Genomic DNA, 5,504 nt, shown 5'->3' with positions numbered 1-5,504 from the left:
TGCAATTGGACAAAGAACACAATTTTTATTAATATGAAAAGTTTGTACATCAGGGATATAACAATGTAAAGCATGAAATTTATTATCAGAGGCATGTCCTAACCTCATGTGCCAAAGATAAGGCTTGGTAACACTAGGAATTGACATAGAATCAGACACAGAGTTAACAAAAGATTGAAAAACAGACTCAAGAATTGAAGAATCTTCTGAAACAGATTTGCAAGATGATGCAGTGTGCAGTAGATACAGATTGTCATGTAATTCACCCACTCCAATTGTTTTCCAACAAGTAAGGTCCTGTATAAAGCACAAATTTGATAGAAAAAACAAAGCAACATGAAAGTGTTTTGGTTAATTGGCTGACAGAAATCATGTTGAAAGTGAAAGAGGGAACACAGAGTACATTTTCAAGTTTCAAGGTTGAAGTAACCTGAATTGTACCTATATGTGTAACAGTGACCTTTTCACCATTAGGTAATTGAACAAATGTGGAAATGGAGCTAGTGATATGTGTAAACAAAGATAAGGAATGAACTATGTGGTCTGTGGCTCAGGTATCAAGGATCCATACATCAGTACCATAAGCAGTTTTATTGACAGGATTAACAACAAAAACTGAATGATGCAAATCTAAGGAAACAAAATTTGACCAAGTGTTACATACATTACCTGAAAGAGCAGAATTGGCTAAGTGTAATGCATCATTAGCAGCACCAGATGTGGATGCATGATGAGAGCTGAGCATTGAGATTAGTTGTTGATATTGCTCTGAAGTGAAAGGAAAGGAATTGACCTGTTGAATACCAGAATTTCCAGAATTGCCTTGATCATCTTCAATCAAGACTTGATTGGCCATAGCCACTCTGCCTTTTTGCTTGTAACCTGGAGGAAATCCTACCAATTTGTAGAACTTTTCCATAACATGACCAAGCTTCCCACAGTGACTACACACAGGCCTTCCTTTTGCATTGATTCCTTTGGTGTTCTTGTTGTGTCCTGGATATGAATTTCCTTAATTGAATCCTTGATTCTTGACTGCAAGAGCAGTTGATTCAACCGAAGGAGCAACAGTAAATCCTAAATACCTTTGCCTTTCCTCTTGAATCACTAAAGAAAATGCCTTATCAATGGAAGGACTAGGCTCCATCATGAGTATTTGTGTTCTAACTTGAGAATAAGAATCATTCAAGCCATTTAAGAACTACTTGAAGGAATCTTGATGCTGGAAGGTTGTGATTTTATCATTCACTCCACAGGTGCACTTTCCACATGAGCAACAAGGTGAAGGCCTGAAATTCAACAGTTGATCCCAAGCAGCTTAAAGATCAGTGAAGAAACCTGTTACCATAACAGCACCAGATTTGTTTCTGAAGCTGAGAGATCCTTGGTCCATTTGCTTGAGAGAATTGTTTCTTGAGAGTATTCCACACTTCAAATGCAGTGTCTCTGTAAATCACACTAACAGTAAGGTGAGGAGAAACTGAATTCAAGATCCAAAAGGAGATCATTGAATTGCATTTGGACCAAGCTTGCTTCTCTAATGGTGTGATAGCCATTGATGCATTAACAGTACCATCAACGAATCCAAGTTTGCTTTTGGCATCCAAAGCCATTCTCATTGCTCTGGACCACATAGGATAGTTATCCTTAATTAATGGTTGAGTAACCAGAATCGCACCTAGTGTTTCACCATGATGCCAGAAAAATGGACTTCGTGGATCTTCCATCGGAGTCAGTTCTCGCTAAGAAGAGGAAGATGAACCAGTTTGAGTAGCCTGAGTATTCGACGCCATTGAAGAAGGCTTGAGCTCTGATACCATGTAACAAAATAGAGACGAAGGAAAGGAAAAGATGTATGAACACAAAGAGAGAAATTGAGAGAAAAGATGAGAAACTTTCTCTAATTGATGTAAATGAATGAACCTGTACACAATCTATGCTTATATACACCTCTGAACCTAAACACCCAAAACAGAGCCTAACTAACTGACCAAAATATAAGGGAATTAGTTACAGCACGTGTAAAGATTAGTTACAACACACGTGTGATACAATCTGAATTAAATTAACATCTAAAACTACATGTCGTTTAGCTACTAATCTAAATAAACTTGTAGCTTATCTGTTGTGTCGTTTAACTCTTCTTTTCTTTCTTCTTATTCTTTGATCCTTTCTTCTTAACTGCCTGATAGCCTTCACCGTATTTGGTAAGGCAGCACAATATCAATTTGTTGTTAGCTTTCACATGGTATCAGAGCGTTTTTTGACTAACGTCAATTCCTATGGCCAGCTCTTCCTCTACTGAATCTACCAACACCATTGCTACAACCAATCCATCCTCTCACAACCTCATCAACCTTCACCACAATACCACAATCAAATTAACCCGAGACAACTATCTCCTTTGGAAAGCTCAGATTGTTCCTTACATTAAAGGTCTCCATCATTTTGGCTTTCTTGATGGAACCAAACCTGCACCCCCACAAACTATCACTAGCCAATCTTCAAATGGTGCAGCCACTATCACTACAAATCCTGAATTCCTTCAATGGAACCTTCAAGATCAACTTATCCTCAGTGCATTGACATCATCACTGTCAGAATCTATACTCACCCATGTGGTAAAATGCCTCACCTCTCGAGATGTTTGGCAAACTCTTGAACACATGTTCTTTTCTCAAGCTAGAGCACGTCTTATGCAAATTCATTACCAAATTGCCACACTAAAAAAGGGCAATCTCTCTGTTGCAGATTATTTTCAGAAATCCTTTAAATGATTATGAGTTGGTCTCATATTTTCTGTCCGATCTTGGCTCGGAGTATGATTCCTTTGTAACATCAATTACAACACGAGTGGATCCAATGACTCTTGATGATCTTTATGGTCATCTTCTTGCTCATGAACTTAGGCTTGAGCAAAACCAACCTGCTGTTGACTTAGCTCTTGCAAGTGCTAACATTGCAGCAAAGAAAGGATCATCACGAGGGGGTCGTGGTGGTCGGTCTCAACAATTTTTCTCATCTGGTAGAGGCCATAACTCCAACAACAATAGCAATATAAACTTCCATGGCAGGGGGCATGGTCGTGGTTCGACCACTTTTTGTGAAACTTTTAGTGAAACTTTCAGTCCAATTGTGAAACCTACAACGGTACGTATTGTGCTCTCCATTGCTATTTCTTTGGGCTGGCAAATTCGACAAATTGATGTCCATAATGCCTTTCTACATGGTTTTCTCTCCAAGGATGTTTTTATGCACCAGCCACTGGGATATGTCCATCCAGACTATCCTAATCATATATGTAAACTTCAAAAGGCTCTCTATGGCTTAAAGCAGGCACCTAGAGCATGGTTTTCTAGACTTACTTCCAAGCTTATCTCACTTGGTTTCAAGGGTTGTTGTTCAGATACTTCACTTTTCATCTACAAAAATCATCTTTTTACTATGTATATTTTTATATATGTAGATGACATCTTAATTACATGCTCTAACTCATCTACCATTACTGAGTTGATTTCACTGCTTGGTGTGGATTTTAGCATTAAAGATTTGGGGTCTTTGAATTTCTTTCTCGGCATTGAAGTTCTTCCTCATGAAAATGGAGTTCTTCTTTCTGAAAGGCGATATATTCTAGATTTATTGAAGAAAACTAACATGCTTGAAGCTAAACCAGTCAATACACCTATGGCTGCTTCAACTAGTTTATCTGTCTTTGATGGAACTTCTTATGAAGACCCCACACTTTTTCGTAGCACAGTTGGAGGGCTGCAATACTTGGCTATTACATAGCCTGACATTGCCTTTGTTGTTAATAAACTCTCTCTATTCATGCACCGCCCAATTGTTACTCATTGGCAAGCTACTAAACGCCTTCTCTGATACCTCAAACATACACTCAATTTTGGTCTTCACTTCCAACGTTCCAATGTTTCTTTCCTTCAAGCATACTACGATGCTGACTAGGCAGGTTCTCGCGATGACAGAAGATCAATTGGTGGCTATTGCATTTATCTTGGCACTAATCTCATCTCTTGGAGTTGCAAGAAACAAGCTACTGTAGCTCGTTCAAGCACTGAAGCTGAATATAAAGCTTTGGCTAACACTGTAGCAGAAATATCTTGGCTGACTTCTCTGCTTTTTGAACTCGGCTTTCCTGTTTCACCATCACCTCTTTTATGGTGTGACAACATTGGTGCTACATATTTATCCTCCAATCTTGTGTTCCATGCCCGTACAAAACATGTTGAAATTGATTTTCACTTTGTACGTGATATGGTGGCGCGCAAGTCAATTAATATTCGTTTTCTCTCTAGTCGTGATCAGATTGCTGATATCTTTACAAAGCCACTGTCCTCCTCTAAATTTGTCTCTCTTCGGACCAAGGTCAAGGTTGTTCCTCTATCCTTGAGCTTGAGGGGGCGTGATAAGGATAAGATTACCTCTGCCATTCAAAATTCAAATATCAAGATCACACAACTGGAGGATAACAGCCAAGATTACAACAATCCAGCTCACAGATAACATGTAGCTGTTGTATATTTAAATTCAAACTCTTCATGTACATCTGAAACTATGTAATTGATCAGTGTATAAATGCAAAGAGCCTTCACCGTATTTGGTAAGGCAGCACAATATCAATTTGTTGTTAGCTTTCACACTAATAAATGTGTGGGCAATGGGACAAGACTCAAGCGTATGGCAAAATCCAAATGTATTTATGCCTGAGAGGTTTTTAGCGCAAGACATTGACTTTAAAGGCCAAAATTTTGAGCTCATTCCATTCGGAGCTGGAAGAAGGATATGCCCTAGATTGCCATTAGCTAACAAAATGGTGCACTTGATGTTAGCTTCTCTTCTTCACTACTTTGCTTGGAAGCTCCTAGATGAGATGAGGCTAGAAGACATGGACATTAGTGAGACGTTTGGGATTTCCTTACAAAGGGCAGTGCCCTTCAGAGCTATTCCCATAAAATCCTTATAACTTTGATTGTCTGTTCTTAGTCAGATATAAATGTGAATTTTTCTATGTTTAAACTAATTTCTTCAATATTAGGATCTTGCTTAAGCATAATAAAGGAAAACAATTATATATCACGCACCATTAGTTTTCAGTTCTATTATGGATTCTAGTTAACTCAATTAGTAAACTCATTTGTTGTCGGATAAGGTTCGAATTCCACCTAGTGGCCGGTAATCTTGCTTTCAAAATGGAGATAATCGTTGGCATTTATCTTGGCCTTTGTATTTGTCTTTCATATCTGTCCGAACTTTTGGATGAGAGATTGCCTCATATGGAATTCGAGGTGATGAAATCAAAGATGGCAATAAAATGGAAGAAAAAGTAAAAGAGAGGGAGAGAACGCAGAGAGATTATGTAATTCAGCTCGAAAGCTTGCATCCACAGGATAAAGTCCTAAGTGATTACATCTTTTATATTCTTAATCGTATTTACAATAAACTCTAAACAGGTATAAAATTATAAATAGAGACTACAACAATAAGGT

At 38.2% G+C, this 5,504-nt stretch overlaps 1 non-coding gene across 1 annotated transcript; it reads left to right on the top strand.

Moving 5' to 3' along the window:
- Positions 1 to 2,765: 2,765 nt before the first annotated feature.
- On the top strand, positions 2,766 to 2,905 carry LOC126732023 (small nucleolar RNA Z247). Its single transcript, XR_007659214.1, has one exon. It is a non-coding gene; the product is annotated as a small nucleolar RNA Z247 (small nucleolar RNA).
- Positions 2,906 to 5,504: the final 2,599 nt, after the last annotated feature.

The sequence above is a fragment of the Quercus robur genome, chromosome 5 (genome assembly GCF_932294415.1).
Source record: "Quercus robur chromosome 5, dhQueRobu3.1, whole genome shotgun sequence".
Lineage (NCBI taxonomy): Eukaryota > Viridiplantae > Streptophyta > Magnoliopsida > Fagales > Fagaceae > Quercus > Quercus robur.
The sequence above is the reverse complement of the archived record's forward strand: the minus strand, read 5'-3'. Positions and strand labels throughout refer to the sequence as shown.